Source organism: Canis lupus, chromosome 3 (assembly GCF_011100685.1).
Source record: "Canis lupus familiaris isolate Mischka breed German Shepherd chromosome 3, alternate assembly UU_Cfam_GSD_1.0, whole genome shotgun sequence".
NCBI lineage: Eukaryota > Metazoa > Chordata > Mammalia > Carnivora > Canidae > Canis > Canis lupus.
In genome coordinates, this window is record NC_049224.1 from 49,862,646 (window position 1) to 49,884,200 (window position 21,555).

The following is a 21,555-nucleotide window of genomic DNA, read 5'->3' on the forward strand; positions in this document are numbered from 1 at the left end:
CTGACAGATACCAAGGCCAAAGAGACTTCCAGACCATGCTGCATCTCTCATGTTGTTTGTTTATAAAAGGAATCCACTGATATATTACCAAAGTTTCATTTTTATTTTATTTACTCATTCATTCATTCATTCGACACAGAGAGAGAGGCAGAGACATAGGCAGAGGAAAAAGGAGGCTCCCTGCAGAGAGCCTAATGCAGTACTCGATCCCAGGACCCGGGGTCATGACCTGAGCTCAAGGCAGAGATTCAATCACTGAGCTACCCAGGCACCCATGACTGAAGTTTTAAAGGAAACAATTAAACAACTTAAAGGAACATGTTTTCCTCAGCCTTGCCAGAAAGCAAGATTTCGGTGTGCAATGGCTGTGGCCTATCTCTGGCTAGATCCCCCTCCGCAGCCCATGCTGTTCCCAACCTGTACACTCGCTTGTTCCCTGCCTGGCATGTACTTCCTCAGATCTTCCCATGGGTGCCTAGGTCCAGTCTTGCAGGTCTCCACTTAAATGTTACCAATCCTGAGAGACCTGCTTCAGGCCCCCTCAGTCTCCTACCTTGACCTTTCCTCCCCATCCACATCCAGCAGCCCTGATGGGAGCTGTATTTATTTTGTCTATCTGGTCCCAGTTCAATAGGGGCTCCAGGATGGTGGGGACCTTGCCTTGTTTTCTGCTGCATCCCAGAGCCTGGTAGAGAACGGACGGCAAAAAAATATTCATTGGACACATCTCGAACGGAGAGGCTAGAAACAGTCTACTTCTTCACTTCTCCAATGGGGAAACTGAGGCAGGCTCTTGACATGTCACTCCCCCTGTGCCACAGTATGCCACAGTGCACCACAACCACTGATTACCCATCTACCTCACATGCCAGAGGCTGAACTTCCAAGAAAGGAGTCTCTTTGAGCCTGACTTCTTTTTCCTAGTTTCTAGTCCAGGATGAGCCATTCAGAAGGTGTGAAACAAAAGCCTGTTACATGAATGGAGCTGTATGGCTTTTTCCCTTGAATTTTCAAAGCTATGAACAGAAGCATTCACAGTTAAGGGACTCGCTGCCCAGGGTCTCACCAGCCTGGCTAGCATGCAGCAGAACTTGAACTCTGGATGCTGGATGTAACTGCCATGGCTTTCTATAAAAAGAGCTCCTGGGTCTCTTGGCTTTCACTCCTGCCCAGACAAATCTGGCCTGGCCAACTGCAAACTTGGCAGGCAGCTCATTCTGGAATTGGGTGAGCAAAGCTCCTCTTATCGTAATTAGGAAATTCATTCCCTTCACCCTAGATTGATCTGTGGTCAGCCTCTCCTTGGGGGACCAATGAGAACAGGTAGAAAATAAACAAGGCTTTTTCTTTCTTTTTTTTCTTTTATTTTTTTTAAAGATTTTATTTATTCATGAGAATACACAGAGAGGAGAGAGAAGCAGAGACACAGGCAGAGGGAGAAGCAGGCTCCATGCAGGGAGCCTGACGTGGGACTCGATCCCAGGTCTCCAGGATCACACCCTGGGCCAAAGGCAGCGCTAAACCGCTGAGCCACCAGGGTTGCCCAGGCTTTTTGTTTCTAACCTATCCCTGCATCCTACTCTGATGGATTGGCTGACAGTAGAAGGTATCTTCTTGGCAGGCAGAGGTGGGTGGGAAGTGACACCCTAGGTGAACGTGGTCCTCCCTCTGGCAACAGAGATACAATTCTCCCACGGCCCTGCTCAGCCCCCGCCTTCTTGCAGGAGGAGCTATCCAACTGGTCTTGCAGGCACCTTCTTGGCAAAGTCTAGTGTGTAGGAGCCTCGGGTCCTCCTCCTGTCCCCCTGGGCTCCTTCATGATCCCTACCAATCTTGGGAGATCTGTGCCCATCTCTCTTCTTGGAAGAGGCCCTGGGGACCCCTGCTGGCTAGGTCCCACCCCATCCATTTTGGTACTGGGGAGAGGGTGCCAGCCTAAGTGCTTCCATACTTGCTGCCCAGGTCCCTGCCTGGCACCAGCTAGAACAACCCTGGGAAGTAAGTCACCCACAAGCAACCTTCCCTTGGGCCCAGCTTTGTTCTTCTTTGACCTGGTCTTCTGGCTTCATCAGCCCCTAATCCATGGGCGCCCTTTAGACGTGAGCCCTGGACTCCAAGGCAGTGGGCAGAGGCAGGGAGCCGAGGGAGGCCTGAGCAACTGCGAACGTCTGACTCAGTTTCCATTCATCAAGAGAGGAAAGAGAACTAGGAGCTTGCCTACTATATACCCTTCTCGTTCTACAGGAGGAAAAACTAGGGCCCAGAGAGGGAAAGTGACTTGCCCAGAGCCCTACAGCACCCATCAGAGGCAGAGCAGGAAGTCTAGACTCCTAACTTCTAATCTGTCCCTCCACACACTCTACTGGCTACCTCTTCTTCCTGCCCAAGAGGGCTAGGCAAATAACTCAAGCCTATACACTTACATGACACCGGAGGCTGTTAGAACTTTTGGGATTTTACAGCAAAACATGTAATAGAAGTATCATACAGAAGAGCGTCCACACATTTTGGAGAAGAGCCAGCTGACGCCCATACACTTGGAGGACCTACATAAAATAGCACAGTCAGGGAAGAGGTGCAGCAGGACTTCCAGACCCCCACCTAAGTGCTCTTTCTCCCAGTATGTTCCAGGTGTAAGTGTTCCAACTGTAGTGGGAAGTGAGGAGGTGGAGTTGACCTTGGGCCTCAGTCCCATTAAAGCGAGGTGTGGCCCAGAGAGCCTGGTCCAGACTCTGTGTACATCCCAGGGCTACAGGAGACCACTGTGAGGGAATCCAGTGAAATTTCCCAACCAAACTGGATGTCTCAGATCACAGAGACAGAGCTTTGAAGAACGGGTCAGTGAGCTACACATGCCTACCTTTTTTTCATCCAAAGTGTATGGGCAGGGCTTTAGAAGGAAAAGTTCAGCAGTAAGAAAGAACACCGTCTACCAGAGCCAGAGGGAGGGGACAGAGGGAGGTGGCTGATCACGGACACACCAGCAACATCTGAACCCAAATCTGGTTTCTGAGCCCATGCTCGTTCCCCTGACCTTGTGCTTGAAGAGATGTAATAGGAAGAGACATAACAGGAAGCCCTCCCATCCTTGACCTCTATCTCTGCTCCCACCATCCCCATCGCCACAGTCTGGCAAGGCAAGTGCCTGCAGGTGAACAGGTATCAGCTTTAAGGACCTTTCAATTGGGACAGCGGCAGTGATGCTCAGGGGGACCAGGTGGTCCAGAAACGAGGTTGGAAGCTGCTGCAGAGGTGGGGCTGGATTCCATCACCTGCGGACAGACCCAGATTACTAAAGGGAAAGCCCTACGGGGATGAGGTGAATAAAAGCTGTGGATGCACACAGGGCCCCCCCACCTCCCGGCCCCCCAGCTGTCCTAACTAAGTGTTTTCTGGCTGGGAAAATGCTTCAATAGCTCTGGCTGCCTGAGGCAATTCAATTATGAAATTTACCACATTAGATGAAAACCAGCATCTCAATCAGCCAATTCATTTGCGTCTGGCCACTCTGTTTTCTCCTGCCAGCTCCGTCTGCCCCTCCATGGCCAGGCCACATCCCACACAGCAGGCTGGTCCGGACGGATGAGGGCTTAGGCCACGGGCTGGTCTTTGAGGCTGGTGGGGTGGCTTCTCCCAGGACCCCCTGAGCAGAGAAGCTGCAGCCAGTAGCCATCCAGCTTCCTGGAGACTGCCAGGCCTGCTGACTTCCACAGGATCAGATGAACCTTTCTCTCACCTCCCATCTGCATTCTCCCTGACCTCAACCTGCACCTGCCTTGAGGTTGCAAGGAACTGGCTTCTGAGAGAAGTGTGGGTGGGTGGGTGGGAGAAGCCTGCTGCCTGGGGCCCAGAAGCAGGGCTCTGTCAAGCCACTCTCATCTTTACTTTGTCATGCCATCATCTCACCAGAAAGCCTTTGCCACCCGTGCCCTTTGGCTCCCTTTGTTGCCTTTATCACTGGGGTTCCGTGCATACCTCGGCATGTGGATGTGTCAGGGCCCCAATCCACGTGCCAGCACACCCTTCTCTAGGAGCTCCCAGAATATAGGGTCCCTACCAAGACTGTTCCAACAATGCTTAATTAGACAATTAACAAATGAATGAACAAAACACTCAGGAGTACACTCCCTTCCCAGCCCCCTTTGCGCATCAGAGTGGTAGAAGGGAAGAAGTGAGCCTGCTTTCACTGCAGACCATGAAGTCCCAGGTCTGGGTAATCGTCCCCACACTGGGTGCCCAGAGGTTTGAGAGGCTATTAAGGGGCATCGGGCTGCAGAGGCTGCCTCGGATGCTGAGTGAATAGCTTGCCCACGGCTCCTGTCTGTGTACCACTAACATAAATCTAGCTGCAGCCCAAGCCCCAGGATGAAGGTTTCTACCATTTCTCTCTACCTTCCTTTTAACAACCTCCCTGGAGTCACTTCCTGACGAACGCAATGACTCAAGGCCAAGGTAGCTGCCAGGCCCAGAAGACTGACTCCATCAACCTCCTCAGGCACAGCTTGGGGACCCCAGGGCCCCTGGTCTCAGGAGGATACCAAATTTGTCCCAGGTGGGGTGGACCTTGTTTTCTACTGCTCACCGGTCCCCAGGCCCCAAATGCAAGTCTTTCCCAACAGCCCCTAGGAATCCTAACAGCACACCCGGGCCCACTGAGCATCTGTCCCACTTATGAAGGGAGAGACTGAGGTCCAGGGGTCTCAAAGGGCCTGACCCCACATGACCCTCACCATAACCTGGTCCAGGGTAAGAGCGGAGGGGTGGGGGACGGGGCTTCCTGCCTCCTCCCCCAGTGCCACTGGAACTTCACCCTTCACCAGGCCAGAGTGAGACCAGGAGGCCCAGACACACGGTGTTCTCTGCCCTGACTCACCCGGGAGGGCCAAACCTCAGGGAGCCTTTCCCCTCCTCAAATCAAGTCAGCAGGACCCAAGAGTGCCCAGTTTAAACCTGCAGGGGCCTAGGTCGGCCTCCACACCCCCGTCCCTTTGATCAGGTCCCCGTGAAGATTTCTCTTTGCACAAAGAGAGTGATAATGCACCTCGGGGATGCTGAAGCGGCAGCGCACAAGAAAGTGCCCGGTGCTTAGGGGCGCAGTCTCTCCAAGGAAAAGCTGCTCAAGCAACTAGAGGAGGACAAGGGGGGGCGGTTAGGAGCCAGGGACGGCGGCGCTGGTCGCGGCTCGCGGGGGCCCCGCCGGGGGGCGCCAGCTCGGTGGGCAGGAGGGTGGGACTTGGGGCGCGCGACCGCCGCTCCCTAGAGCCCGGGCCGGGTCGGCGGGACGCAACGGGCGGGGGCGGGGCGGGGGGCCCGGGGCGCGGGCGGGGGGCGGGGGGCGCGGGCGGGCCGCACTGCCCCAGGTAACCCCCGCCCCGCCCCGCCCCGCCCCGGCCCGCCCCGCCCCGCACGCGGCCCGCGGCCATCTGGCCCTCGGCGGCAAGTGCGCGGGGACTTGGCCCAGCCCGGGCGCAGAGCCCGGCCGCTCACGGCCTCAGACGCCCGCAGCCTCCTCTTTCCAGGATCGATAGTAATTCTTCAAAAAGAGAGTCTGCGGACTCCGTGAATCAAGCGCTCCCGGGGGGCAGCTGTAGCTCCCGCGCGCAACATCCATTTGCAAAACCGATTCATTCCGCCGCGCCGAGCTCCTCCCCGCAGGCAGCCTCGCGGGTCCCCGGGCACGCGCGGGCGGGAGCAGCCCGGCCCCCCCGGCCCCCCCGGCCCCCGGCCCCCGCCCCCCCTTTGTCCCCGAGCGCAGCCCCCGGGCGCCCGGCGCAGCTCCCACGGCGCGGCGCGCAGGCCCCCGCAGGCCGGTCCCCAGCCGGGGGGCGCGGTGACAAGTGCCAGCCGGGCCGGCGGCCGGGGCGCGCGGCTGCACCGGCCCCGCCACTCACCGCCCGCCGCGCTCCTCGCCCCGGGTCCGCCGCCGCCGCCGCCGCCGCCCTCCCCGGCTCGCCTCTGCCCGAGCGCGCCGCCGCCGCTGGACCGCCCGGGCGCCGCCGACAAACTAGTTTCTCAGGCCTTCCCGCCCCGCCTCCCGGCGCGAAGCCAATCAGAAGCGGCGCCTCTGTGACGGACGGGCGGCCGAACCCGTAGTTGAGCCCGCGGCGGGAGAAAGGGGCGGGCGCCCGGGCCGCGCCGGCTCCGCGAGGGGGGCGGGGCGGGCGGAGGAGCCAGACTTTGACCAGATTCTTAAAGGGACAGGCCCCCGCCCGCCCCCGCGGCCGAAGTTTAGGAACAAAACCCGTCGGTGTTCTAGAGCTTTCCGAAGGACGGAACTTCGTGGATTGCAAACGCCGCTTCTGGACCGGATGTGCGGAGCCACGCTTTTGGCCGTGGAAGTGTTAGGGAAACTCCTTCGTTGTACTCTGGGCTTGTTTCAGGGTTTGCGATTTTCTGCAGCCGCTAAGCCCCATTGCGTACTTGGGACATGTCTTTTTCAGTGCTTCAGCCCTCCGACCCATGCCATTCCTAAGTTCTTTATGTAAGCCGGTCTTCAAATAGGCATTCGCTCATTCATTCATTCATTCATCCATTCATTAATTCATTGCACCAACGTTTGCTGCACGCCCGTGTGATTTGGTAGTTTCTGAACGAAAGAAATGATCCATAATTTCTATTTCTTGCCTTCTAGTTTTGCATCTTGTCCCACGGCTTCAGGTTGCTGGGTATCCAATGTGTTCATCTGTAACGGGGCAGTTGAAGAGTCCTATTTCCCGGGCACCGGGGTGGCTCAGTGGCTGAGAGTCTGCCTCCCGCCCAGGTCATGATCCCCGGGTCCTTGGATGCGCCCTGCCTCGGGCTCCCTGCACGGAGCCTGCTTCTCCCTCTGCCCCTGTCTCTGCCTCTCGGTGTGTCTCTCATAAATAAATAAATAAAATCTTAAAGAAAAAAAGAGAGTCCTATTTCCGGAACGAAAGGACAGGAACTCCTATGACAAGGTATGCGTGCCATAAATGTTTTTTCTCCCTTCTTCTGAAAATCGATTATAAGGTAGGTTACTTAAGGATATGAAAAGCCCTGGTAAAGTATAGAAAGTCCTCGGTGGTGTAGGAGCCAGTTATGGGGAGCGCAGAATTCCCAGGAAGCGGAGGTCACACCTGTGGGAGGTCTAAGGCAGGTTTATAGAGGGGGAGGAGGAGCGCACCAAAGATTGGGAAGAGAGGTGGGATTTTGACTGGTGGGAAGGCTGTTGAGACTGGACAAAAGAGAATCCAGGGTGCCAGGTGGCAGCAGGAAAGACCTCTGGGAGGAAACTGTATGGTGCAGAGAGAGAGAGGACAGCAGAGAAGACCCCATCTCTGTTTGGATCCTGGCTCTACCTCAGGACCTGGAGAGCGCCAGAGGCAGATGCTCAGGCTGAGTGTCAGATTCTTACTGGTGAAAGGAGGATTCTTGAACATATGGCAGGGTTACTGTAAAGATTAAAGAAGAGAATGTATGCAGTGGGCCTGACACCTCTTAAGTGCTCAATATCGTTTTGCATCTCCGTTTGGTCTAGATCTGGAGACAGTTAAGACAGGAGGGTTCTGGTATTAAGAGCAGTCTTGGCCGGAGGTAAGATGTTGGCCAGGTGTGCTGATAAGATGCCTCCAAGGGGAAAAGGAGGCATCCAGAATAATTGGCCCATGAGAGAAATGACACAGATCGCATTTGTAGTTTTAGCATCCCGCCAATTGTCTAGAGCTGGAGTATTTATATAATTGTTGGTTGGATGAAGCTCCACATACAAAATGGATTCCTAGCAAGCTCATAACCATTGTTTATGATTCCATTCGAGTTCTCTGAGAGATTATAAGTGCCAAGCGTCTAAAATGGAGTCCACATTATCATTTCCCCCCTCCTCAGCTCCATGGCTTAAATTAGGTACTGGAATATATTAGAATCAAATGCCGGCAAAGGGACAAAAATCAGACCAAGAACATGTGTTGAGTTATTGAATTGATATGGTTTGAGAGGAAAAAGGAGATGAAGCTTGCTTTGCCATCTGTCTCAGTCCTCACTCTAGACCTGGGAACATGAACAATATCACCGCCCCACCCCTGTGTTGTAATGACCTGCTTATGACCACCCCCCTTGCAAAAGGGAGTTCTGGGAGGGTGGGGATCATGACATCTCCGAATCCTTGCTTCCTCTCACGAGTTGTCTACACAGTTTTGAAATCCTGTGAACAAATCTCATATTGGTTAGAATTAGCTCTTGCTACATGTGACGGGAAACCCGAAATAACTGTGAATTTTAAAAAGACAGAAGTTTGTTTCTTGCTCATGCAAAATAAATCTGGAGTTAAGTAATCTGGAACTGGTTGACAACTCCACAGTTATCAAGCCCATGAGCTATATTTCTGCTCTGCCGCCCTTAATGCTGGATTTTCCAGTTGCCTCATGTTCCGAGATGGTGGCTGGAACTCCAGCGATAGCATCCACATTGCAGAGGCAGGAAAGGATAGGATGCAAGAGCAGATGTGTGCCTCCCAACCGTGGTAGCTCCAGATAAGCAGAAGTCCCACACGCACACTTCCATTTACGTTTATGAGTGTATTGCCTCTCCAAACAGAGTCAGGGGGCCTTTACCAAGAGAGAAAAGAGGGGAATAATAGGTTCTTCAGGTCAATCAGCAGTTCCAGCCCACACCTTTTTCTTTTCCTCCTGCCGTTGACATCTGTCCAGTCTTCTGGTGGCTCAGAATCTAGTCTTAGAAATTCTGAGATGATGTACAGAATTCAATGCAAACTTGTTAATAATAGCTGATTGAACTCTTGATTCTTCTGCCCTCCGGGATGTTCCTTCTCAGTTTCCTTTGCTGACTTCCCCTCAGTTCCCAGACGACTAGTATTGGAGTCACCTCCAGAATAGAAGACCTCTTCTCTACCTACATTCACTCCAGGTAACTTCACGCAGGGCTGTGCCCTATGTTCGTATACACTCTGGCAACTTCCAAATCTGTACTCCCACCCCAACTTCTCCATAGCTCCTGGCCCACAGGTACAACTGCTTACTCCATGTCTTGGCTTGGAAGTCTAGGGGCAGGCCCCTCACCCTAACGTGCCCCCACTGAGTTCCTGATACACTTCCCTGTCCCTCTTGTCAATTACCGATGCTTTGGTTAGAATGGCCCTTGTGGCTCTTATGATTGCAAGATACCCTTCAGCCACAACCATCAGGAAACTTTGAAAACATGCTTATTACTTACAAAATCTGAAAATTACACAGCACCCTTGGGGCCACACAGTAAGGTTACATGCAGGTAGGGAGAGAGTGAGAGAGCATGCAAGCAAGCTGGGGCTTGGGGTTCTGTGTTTATTGGGGTCCAGGGTGGGGGCCCAGGGTTTCATGGGCTCACTCTTTATTGGTAAGTTCCAACCATAAAAGCTGTAATTTAAAGAGCAGGAAGAGAAAAAATAAGTGGCCCAAACGGTCAGTTTATTGAAACCAACCAAGATCTCCAAAATAAAGGAGCCTCGGTGCAGGGGTGTGGGCGGGTCAGGGGCTGGCTCTGATCTCCAGCCAGTGTGTAGCTGGTGATGTATTTATTCCAGATAGCCATCTTTGAAGCCTCTGCGTTCAAAGGGAAAAAAAGAAAAAACCCAGCTGCCAGGGCTTATACTACAGCAACTCAACCTTTCCTCAAATAAAAGTCTTGGCGCCATCCTCCCTTACCGACCTGCAATCCTTGTCCAGTTTGAGCGATCCAGTCTCACTATGTTCACTGCCACCACCGGGCTGCTCCAAACTACTGTTATATCTTCCCTGGGTCATCAGAGCAGCCACCCGGCTCATCTCCCTGCTTCCCCTCTGGCTCTCTAGAATATGTTATCAACACGGCAGCCACAGGGATCTTAATAACAGGATATGCTGTGGCTGTGGTCCCCTCAGAATCCTCCCATCTCAGAGTGAAGGCCAGAGTCCTTATGTTGGCCTGCCCCGGTCCGGCCTGGACCATCTCTCATACACTGTCTTCCTACCTTCCTGTCCTCGCTTGCTCTGCCTGGGAACCCTTGATCCCTATGCTAAGCCTCCGACAAGCCAAACCCATTCCCACTGCGGGACCTCTACTTTTTCGGGCTCCAGCTGGAAAGCTCCTCCCCCTGATGGCCACACAGTTGACTCCCTTGCTTCTTTAGATTTTTGCTCAAACTTTGCCTGATCACATAGGCTTCCCTGACCGCCTCTATAAAGTTACTACATTCCCCACCCCGGTAATCCCTGGTCTTACTCCACAGCACTTATTTCTACCTGAGATTATATATATATATATATATATATATATATATATATATATATTTTTTTTTTTTTTTTTTTTTTTTTTTTTGGAGGGTGGGGAGAAACACAAAAAGCAGCCCTGACATCTAGAAGCTGGCCCTGTATGGACAGTGAGGTGTTCTCCTGTTGATCATGAAGAATTTCACAGAACATTAGCATCAGACAAGGTCACTCTTGACCATGATGGGTCAAGACAAAAACAAGACCACTCCATACTAATGTCTGAACACAGCAAATATAAGCATTGTTCAAGTCACAAAATACCAACCATCCACCTCTTCTAGTTAATATGAGTGCTGTTTATTTAATTATAGCTTTGACCTTGATCTGGTCTTCTTTTTTTCAGATATGATTTATGGAGATACCTTATAATGTACTCATCCCTGCTTTCTGACAGCACCCAGTCTAGAGCAAACCTCCACTTCCATGGGCCCTTTCCCAAACCACCCACCCAAAGCTTAAATCCTATGTAGGTTCTTCTAACACTCTTGTACCGTGGAGTGTGGTCTCTGTCGTTACAACAAATAATAAACACAACTTGTTCGTCTACAGGTGTTCCTGGTTGACAATACAAACGCACACACACATCGATGGTACAAATGCACACATTCATGCATTTTATTTGGCATGGGGATTGGCTGTCTGCTGTCCCAGAACCTAAGTCCTGTGAGGGCAGGGACCTTGTCTTGCTGCTCCATTTATAGACTAGAACGGTGTCTGGCACATAGTGGGCTCTCCACGAGTAGTTACTCCATGAATTCAGAATGAATCACATGTAGCGTCAGATGCAGTGTTAGCCACCATTAAGTCAGTGGTTTCTGAAATCAGAGTTTGATACATTCAACCAGGTCTTCAATTTTGGGGTCAAGCTGCCTGAAGATGGAATTCCTGGTCAGATGGGGCTGCCCAGGGCTGGGCGTTGGCGAGAGATGGCTTTGTCAGCTTCGGCTCCCAAGGGAGGGGCTGGGTGTTGGTGATTGCCCTTCTGGGGAAGCAGCCAGATCAAGGTCACTGATGAGTCATTGCTTCGGCTGTGGGTGCATAAAGGAGCAGGGCAGGGCTAGGTCTGGCAAGGGCAGAGGCTGCGGAAGGCAGACAGTGCCCTGCCTTCAACTGGTGATAGTGTGGGGACTGCTTGAGGAAGAAGCCTATCTGAGCTTGCTGCTCCTTCTACCCCAAGAAGCAGGAGCCACTTGGTGGCAGTCTCCTTTCAGCAGTGCCTTCTCCCAGATGTACTCTCCCCAGGACATCAGGAAGGCCATCATTTTAGACCTTTGCTATCGAAAACATCCTTGTGCTTCTGGGCCACACAATGCATACTGGCCGTATGGGAAAGCCAAAGGTAATGACAATTTCCATCTGTGGGTCGGGGTACCTGCAGGGACACCAGGGAGGAGATTTAGCTGTCTAGGGCCCAGCCTGTGATGCCAGCAGCAGCGGAGGAGCTGGGCCGAGGGGGTGGGAGTGAGCTGCAGGAAGATAAAAGACCATCACAGAACAAACGCCTCCTTTGAGGCATGTAGGCTGGGCCTTATCCCACTCTCTTCCTTCCCAGAAACCAGGAGGCAAAACACAGTATGGAACAATGGTTAATAAACAACTGTTGAAATGCAAAGCAGTGCATATCATGTACTATCTTTGGAGCCCCTAAGTGAGAAAAATCAGAAAGTACGCTTGTAAAAGCATGTAAGTAAATGAAGACACCATGTGAGGCCATTCAGAAAAGGAACCCAGTGGTCCCCCTTGAGCGAGGACAGGTGGTGTGGCCGGTGAGGGACAGAGGTGGACACAGCAGTTTGATCTCTAAGCTGAGGGAATCTATTGCTTAACCCCAAAAGAATTTCAAAAACAAAGTCAGAAGCTTAAAAAATGAAATTCTATGCAGATTAGGGTGGGAGAAGGGGAAGGGAAAGGAGATTTATACTCTGTTTATATGGTCTGGATATTTAGAAAAATAGAATCAGGTTTTCTCTGTAGAATTAAAAATTATGTTTAATAAAGGAAGGGAGTCAGGAAGGGGGGTGAGGATGGCGTTTGGAGACAGCCAAAGCAACCTGGGTTTGTATTCCGGCTCTGCCACTTACTGTGTGACCAAGAGCAGGTTATTGTGCCTCCCTGAACTTCAGTTTCTCCATCAGTAAAATAGGAATGCTAATAAGAGTAATATCATACTTCCCTCTTTATAGGATTCATGAGAAGTTTAAATTAAGAAAAAATAATCTGTATAGAGCACTCAGCCCAGGGCCTTGGACCTAATAAATCCTAAAAATATTAGCAGCTTCAGCTACAACTAGATGTTTGTAAAGTGCCAGGAAATGTCCCTGGGTTACTTAGCGTAAATGCTCATTAATTGTAGTTATTATTTGAGAATATCATCATAACGTCGGAGGTGTGCTTTGTTAACTCCCCAGCTGCAGGGCAGGAGTCTTGTACCTTTCACTTGCCACCCCTGAAAATCTGTGCCATTAGGGATCTGATTTCTCCAGATGGTTATTTTGTGGAGGTGACCTCCACCTCTGAGGCTCTCTCCCTGGCATCCATGAAAGCTTCTAGTGGTGTAGCCAAAACAGGGCTGCAGAATTCCTGGGCCTGGCTCCAGAAGAACTTCTCCAAGGAAATAGACAGTGTGTCCCATGCAATTTTGTTGCATGCTCAAATGAGTCCTTGCATAGCTGAGTGGAAGTGACACCTAGGAGTTGTTTAAAGGCCAGAGGCTTTGTTCATTGATGTGTTGATTGCAAAATGTTTATCAAATGCTCAGCATGTTTTAGGCACAGTGCTGCCAGATGAGTAGTTCCTGAGGGAGATGGGGCTCAAAGATGAATAAATTATCATCCTACCCTTAAAAAGAAAACAAATCATGACCAATGGGGCAGAAGATACAAGAACTGCAAAATGAAACAAAGAACTCTGTAGAGTTTTGGATATAGTGCTATGACAGAGCAGGGAAGGATGAGTTTTAGGGGCATTTGCCCTGGGTACTGCTGGGTCAGTTCAGTTTAACTGGGGCAGAGAAAGCATTCCAAGGCAAAAACAAAAAGCTGGCATGGGAAAATTGCAGGGACAGCTTCCAGAAAAGAAGAAGCTCCTGGGAGGACTATGAGTGTATGTAGGGTGGGGGTGGGGGTGGGGTGGGGCTGGGAGAGGTGAGAAGACTAGAAGGAAGAGAAAAGAAGTCACTGACTCCTTATTGTCCTGCCATTGTGTCCTGCTGCAGACCCTTCCCAGGCCCGTCACCTGAAGACAGGCCTTCCCAACACATGAAGCAGATAAACTGTTAATGTTTACTCACACAAAGGGTTACAACACAGCCTTTGAGAACAATGAGGTGTCTGTATGTGTCAACATGGACACATCTTGAAAAGAAGATGTTGAGTGAGAAAAGCAGTTTGCAAATGGATACAAAGAGTACCGTCACATTTATGTACATGATAAAATCTTACAAAGCAAGGCTATGAAGTACACATTGTTTGCAGATAGCTGTTTATATTGTACAAATGTAAAAACACAATGTATGCACACACATACAATATGCTGCAGTATAACAAAATACTTTGGCAATGTATTGTAACTCAATGATACTGAAGATTTTCTGGGAGAATAGAGAGGTCAAAGTCATCCCAAAAGTATGTGAAAACCAGGGAGGGCTCGATGACAATGAAAGGAATTTTAAGGGGCGCCTGGGTGGTGCAGTGATTGAGGATCTGCCTTTGGCTCAGGTCATGATCCCAGGGTCCTGGGATCGAGTCCCACATCGGGTACCCTTCAGGGATCCCGCTTCTCCCTCTGTCTATGTCTTTATCTCTTTCTCTGTGTCTCTCATGAATGAATAAATAAAATCTTTAAAATAAAGAAAGGAATTTTAAGTTATTGGTGAAAGAGTCATTCCACCAGAAAGACATAATGATCCTAAATATGTATCCACCAAATAATAGAGCCTTGAAGTACATGACATAAAAACTGAGAGATCTGAAAGGAGAAATAGAGAAATCCACCATCGTGGTTAAGGACTTCAACACTCCCCTGTCTGATAGAGCAGATGATAGAACAATCAGATACAAAGGCAGCAAGGATGTAAAAGATCCTAGCACCAACAGGCTCTCATTCACATTCATAAAACATTCCACCTGACAACAGAATAGACATTCTCTTTCAGGTGCCCATGAGACATTCACTAGCATGGATTATATCTTGGACCATGAAACAAACATCAATGAAACAAACAAATTGGAATCATACAGAGTGCATTCTCTGACCATAATGGAATCAGAGTAGATAGCAATAACAGAAAGACAAAATCTCCAAACATGTAGGAATTAAACAACACACTTTTCAATAATCCATGGGTCGAGAGGGAAGTCTCAAAAGAAATCAGAACGAAACAAAACAACACGATCAATCTCAACAAGACATCTGTCAAGATGATACAATATTAAAAGCCACGGAAGTCCAATTCCCTGTAAAGCCTGTTGTAAGCAGAGAAACCAAGGTCTTCGCAAGATGCTGCTTGGCATGCTTAAAAGAGGATTGATTTGTTGTGCACCAGCGAGAAAGTGACCCAAATTTTCTCTCAGAGAAGAAAAGCAGGAAACTCACACAGCAGGCCAACAATGTTCCCTACACCCCCTTCTTCCAACATACTTTCTTACTGACTTTTCTCTACCATTGGCACAATGTCTGAGCATGATGTCTTGGATGTGCACCTGAGATTTAGAGCACTTCTCTGTGTTTTCTTTTTTCCTTTTTAAACACAGGATGTGGTTGAGAACTGTCTGTTCACAGACACCCTTCATCATTTGTAAAAGAGTGGGTCATGGGGACACCTGGGTGGCTCAGCAGTTGAGCACCTGCCCCTGGCTCAGGGCGTGATCCTCGGTCTCAGGATCAAGTCCCACAACAGGTTCCCTGCATGGATCCTGCTTCTCCCTCTGCCTACGTCTCTGCCTTTCTCTCTCTGTGTCTTTCATGAATAAATAAATAAAATCCTTAAAAAAAAAAAAAGAGTGGGTCATGGGGAATGAATCATATGCACTGTTTTGATATTAAAAATGACACAGAACAGAATGTAAACAACAATACAACATATCCCAGTATGTGGGGTGCAGTGAGAGTGGTGCTGATGGGGGAATTGGTAGCAGTAACTCCCGACATTAAACATGGGGAAGAGTCTCATGTTAATAACTCAAGTGTCTGCCTGAAGGGGCTAGGAAAGGAAGAGCAGAATAAAAATCCACAGCAAGGAGAAGGAAGGGAGGAATACAGACAGAAGAAGAAATCAATAAAATGGAAAACAGAGAAACAATAGAGAAAATTGATGGAACAGAAATCTGGTTCTTGAAAAAAATCAATAAAATTGATAAGCCTCTAGTAAGACTGACAGAGAAGACACAAACTATCAATAGCAAGAATGAAATAGAGAATGTCACTACAGATTATGTTGAGCTTTTAACATATAAGTGAGTAGAAAACTCATTTTTTCTTTTTTTTTAGTAATAAAGATCAGTGTGGCATGTTTCAGAAGTAATTAAAAGAAGGAAATAATAATTACAGAATTATAATGCTTATTTGAGGCTCCAGAATTAAAATTTTTAAAAAATCACTGATACCATGCTTACAGGGTACACACTTGGATATGTCCTGTAAACACAAATTTAAAAAAAAATTTTTTTAAAGGTAATTTTAAAGTAATCTCTACTCCCAATGTGGGACTCAAACAGAACGCTGAGATCAAGAGTCGCATGCTTGTCTGACTGAGCCAGCCAGGCATCCCTACAGATTTTAATTAATTATTTATTTATCTTTTAAATTTTAATTTTTTTAAAAAATATTTTATTCATTTACTTGAAGGGGAGGGGAGAGAGAGCGAGCGAGCAGGGAGGGGGTAGAAGGAGAGGGAGAGAATCTTAAGCAGACTCCCCACTGAACATGAAGCCTGATGTGGGACTCAGTCCTAGGACCCTGAGATATGACCTAAACTGAAACCAAAAATTGGAAGCCTAACCAACTGAGCCACCCAGGTGCCCATACAAGTTTTAACTTTTAATACTAAACAACTCCAAAATAAAAACAAATTTGAATTACAGCAGTGCCATGTAATACTAGACATTTCTTGGCTGTACTTAAACCACATTCCAGTCTATAATTGGTTTGTAATATACAATAGAGTAATAACATTTTTCTCTTTTTAAAAAATTAGCAGGGGAGGCTGTAGATCTTTTACTACAAAGATAGCAGGCTCCATGCAGGAAGCTGGATGTGGGACTTGATCCCTGGACTCTGGGATCATGACCTGAACCAAAGGCAGACAATGCTCAACTGCTGAGCCACCCAGGTGTCCCGTGAATTAGTAATTTTAAAACTCCCAGAAAAAAAAAAAATCTCCAGGCTCAGATTGTTTCACTGGAGAATTCTACCAAACATTTAAAGAAGAATTAATGCCAATTCCATGTAATTTCTTCAGAAAATAGAAGAGAAGGGAATACTACCCAATTTATTTTATGAAGTTATTATTACCCTGATGCCAAAAAAAGTACATAAAAAAGGAAACTATAGACCAATATCTTCCACGAACTCCGACACAAAACTCTCCAACAAAATATTAGCAACTGGAATTCAGCAATGTATACAAAGAATTAATTACACACCACGACTAAGAGGGATTTATTTCAGTTATGCAATGCTTGTTCAACTTTCAAAAATCAATCAAGGAAATTTACCATATCAACAAGCTAAAAAATAAAAATCATAGAATGATATCAATTGATACATAAAAAGTATTTGACAGGGACATCTGGGTGGCTCAGTGGTTAAGTGTCTGCCTTGGGCTCTGGACCTGATCTCGGGGTCCAGGGATCGAGTCTTTCATCGGGCTCCCCAGAGGGAGCCTGCTTCTCCTTCTGCCTATATCTCTGCCTCTCTCTCTGTGTGTCTCTCATGAATAAATAAAAATAATATTTTTTTTAAGTATTTGACAAAATTCAAAACCCATTGTGATCAAAACTTTCAGCAAGTTTGGAATTGAGGAGAAATGTTAAAACTTGATAGAGAGCATTTACAAAAATCCTGCACTTCACATTAAACTTAATGGTGAAAGACTGACTGCTTACACTCCCAAATCCAGAAAGAGGCAAGGATGTCCACTCTCCTCACTGTTACTCAGCATAGTATTGGAAGGTCTAGCCACTGCACAAATACATGAAAAAATAAAGACATATGGATTAAGAAGGAAGAAATAAAACTATTTTTATCTGTAGGTGACATTGATTGTTTACATAGAAAATTCCAAAGAATCCACACAAAAAAACCCTCCAAGACTAGTAATATGTTTTTAAGGTTACAAGATCAATACATCACAATCAATTGTATTTCCTTTTTTTTTTTTTTTTTTTTTAAATTTTTTTTATTTATTTATGATAGGCACGCAGTGAGAGAGAGAGAGAGAGAGGCAGAGACACAGGCAGAGAGAGAGGCAGGCTCCATGCACCTGGAGCCCAACGTGGGATTCGATCCCGGGTCTCCAGGATCGCGCCCTGGGCCAGAGGCAGGCGCCAAACCGCTGCGCCACCCAGGGATCCCTCAATTGTATTTCCATACAACAACCATGAACATGCAAAAAAGGGAAAATAGAAGCACAAGGTCATTTAAGTCAGTTTAGTGAAGATGAAATAGTTGGATTATACAGGTAATGAAACATGTACTGGATCTGTACGCTGAAAATTGCAAAATGCTGATGAAAGATATCAAAGAAGATATGCTGCGTTTATAGATCGAAAGACTCAACACAGTAAAGATGCCAATTCTCCCCACATTGATGGATAGGTTTAATACAATTCTTATCAATGCATCAGCAAGGTTTTTAAAGATGTAAACAGGCTTAGACTAAAATTCATATGGAAAGGCAAGGGAACTAGATAGCCAATATAATTTTGAAAGAGAAAGATAAAGTGGGAAAAATCAGCCTACCTGATTTCAAAACTTATACACCTACAGTATTCAAGGCTGTGTGTTAATGGCAGAGGGAGAGACATAACAGATTGTAGGGAATCCAGATATAGACACATCCAAATATGCTCAACTGTTTTTTGACAGAGGTGTAAAAGCAATTCAGTGGAGTGAGGGCAGATAGCCTTTTCAACAAATGGTGCTGAAGCAATTGGACATTCATAGGCACAAAAAAAAAAAATAAGAAGAAGAGAAGGAAAGTAAGAAAGAAAGAATAGGGAAGAAAAAAGAATCTCAATGTAAATTTCCCACCTTTTACAAAAGTTAACTCAAAATGGATTATGGATGTAGATGTAAACATAAACCTATAATCTTTTTTTTTTTTTAAGATTTCACATATTTGTTTCATTTAGTTTTTTTTTTTAGATTTTAATTTTTTAAGTAATCTCTACACCCAACTTGAGGCTCTAACTCACAACCTCAAGATCAAGAGTCCCATGTTCTACTAAGCCAGCCAGACACCCCAAACCTGTAATCTTTTTGAGAAGATAGGCAAAAATCTTCAAAATTTAGGGTGATACAGTTCTTAGACTTGACACCTTTAAGTATGATCCATAAAAGGAAAAAGTGATATATTGGATCTCATCAAAACCAAAAGCTTTGGTTCTGTGAAAGTCCATATGAACAGAATGAAAAGACAAGTTACACACTGGGGAAAACATACTTGCAAACCCACATCCAACAAAGCACTAGTTTCTGAAATATATAAAGAAGTCTCCACACTCAACAGTCAAAGCAACAGCAAATAATCCAATTAGCAAATAGGCAGAGGGGCAGCTTTGGTGGCGCAGTGGTTTAGTGCCACCTGCAGCCCCGGGTGTGATCCTGGAGACCCAGGATCGAGTCCCACGTCGGGCTCCCTGCATGGAGCCTGCTTCTCCCTCTGCCTGTGTCTCTGCCTCTCTCTCTCACTCTCTGTGTCTCTCATGAATAAATAAATAAAATCTTAAAAAAAAAGAAAATAGGCAGAAGACATGAATATTGGATTTTATTGAAAAGCATTTGAGATTGACAAATAGGCATATGAAAAGATGTTCGATATTAGCCATCAGGGAAATGTAAATTAAAACCACAGTGAACTCCTGAAATTTAACATAATGCCATATGTCCATTACATCTCAAAAACAAAACAAAACACCCCACCCCACAATAAGCCATCATTATCTACCTATCAGAATGATTTAAATAAAAAATAACGAGAACACCAAAGGCTGCTGAGGAATCAAAGAGACTGGATCACTCGTACATCTGCTGGTGGGGATGCACAACGGTATCACCACTCTAGAAAACAGTTTGGCAGTTTCCTATAAAATTGAATCTACACTTCTATAACCCAGCAATTGAGCATTTATCCCAGAAAAATGAAAACTCATGTTCTTGCAAAAACCTGTATGCAGTTGTTCATAGTAGTTTCATTTGTCATAACCCCAAGTTGAAAATAACCCAGATGTCCTTTAGCAGCTGAATGGTTAAACAAACCATGGAACATCCATACCATGGAATAGGACTCAGCAATAAAAAGGGAATAAATTGTTGGTTCATGCAACACTTGGATGAATAGCAAGAATTTTTTTTTAAGATTTTTCTTTTCTTTCTTTTTAGAGAGAAGGGAGTAGGAGACAGAGGGAGAGGGAGAGAGAGACTCTTAAGCAGGCTCCATACCCAGCACAGAGCCCCCAGCAGGGCTGCTCTCACACTCCTGAGATCATGACTTGAGCCAAAATCAAGAGTTAGACACTTAACTGACTGAGCCACCCAGGTGCCCCAAGGTTTTATTTTTTTAAAAATAATCTCTGCATCCAATGTGGGGCTTGAACTTCCAACTCTAAGATCAAGAGTCACATGTTCCATTGACTGAGCCAGCTGGGGGGCCCCACCAAGGATTTAGGCTGAGTGAAAAAAGCTAATCCCCAATGGAACACTGTATGGTTCCATTCATGTAACATTTTAAAATGAAAAAATTTAGAAATGGAGGGCATAGTAGTGATGTTCAAGGATGATAAGTGGGTAGGGGGAAGGGGTGTTAGAGAGATGTGGGTCTGAAGGGTTTAGGGACTGTGGAGTGTTGAGTAGCTTGACTGTGGTGATGGATCCCCAAACCCACATAGGCACTAAAGCTGTACAGGCTAACACACACGTCAATAAGTACAACTGGGAAATCCAAATTCGACCAGTAAGTTCTATCAGTGTCAATATCCTGATTCTGATATTATACCATAGTTTTGAGATGTTAGCATTGGGGAAAATTAGACCAAGTGTATAAGGAACCTCTCTGTATTATTTCCTATAATAGCATGTGCATCTACAATTATCTCAAATAAATATCAATTTGGAAGGTCTTTAAAATTCCTGACCCTCTCACTACACCCCCTCCATTAAAAGGATCCAAGTCCAAATGATTTTAAGGAACAAATCATTTTCCATGTTATTTAAAGTGTTTCAGAATATATAAAGAGATGGAAAACCACTCAATTCATTTTACTCAAAAAATGTGAATATTAAAGCCACATGTGGAAACCCCCCCCCCCGCCCACACACACACACATGCGTAAAAGACATTTTAAAAATGAAATATCTCCGGTTAAGGCAGAGCAGAGAGGGTGGGGTTACCTAGTAGGTACTCACCACCTTCCCCCACCAGCTCCCAATTACACTTAGGGCCTCCATGGAAACTGAGGGCCCTGCAGCTCACTGTCAGAAAATCACTGCTTTACAAACCCCTAATTATTGAAAATCATAGCTGTGAAAATCCCAAACAAAACACTAGCAAACTGAATTCAATTGAAAAACAATTATCTGCTATCACAAAGAAGTAGCGTTTATCTCAGGAGGGTTAAAATGATATAAAAATAGAAAATATATTACTATGACACAGTATATCAGTAGAGCCAACAAGAATTCACAGGCTGAGTTTAAGATATGTAAAAAGAGAAATTTAGTAAAATTATTTTAAATTTATAAAATTTAAAGAAAAACCAATTTGCTGATAATAGAAGGAAATTTCTTTAACCCAATAGACTATCCAGTAGGGAAATATCTCTGGCTCTTAATGACATGCTCTGCAGTGTAGGAAGCCTCATTGTTTGGAACGTATGGGTGTGGAGGCTCCAGGTGGGGAGACCAAGCATATGCCAGTTGGGTAGTCTGGGTAAAAGGCTAACAGGTTGGAACAGCAGTGCTTGCCAGGTAGGGATGGTTCACTGATGAGACACCTGACGTTGGCTGGAAAAATGCAGGTAAAAGAGAAATTGAAAGTGATTCCCAGGTTCAGAGGGTGAATCAAGGAGCAGTGTCA

The 21,555-nt window shown here is 46.8% G+C and overlaps 1 protein-coding gene across 1 annotated transcript in view; it reads right to left on the reverse strand.

Annotated features, from left to right (window-relative positions):
* The window catches only part of KLHL25 (kelch like family member 25), a 35,763-nt gene extending 29,798 nt beyond the window's left edge, over positions 1-5,965 (reverse strand). The window contains exon 1 of the mRNA XM_038532771.1: positions 5,892-5,965. The gene's annotated coding sequence lies outside the window, so the exon portion shown is untranslated. The remainder of the gene's footprint in view (positions 1-5,891) is intronic.
* Between the last annotated feature and the right edge of the window lie 15,590 nt (positions 5,966-21,555).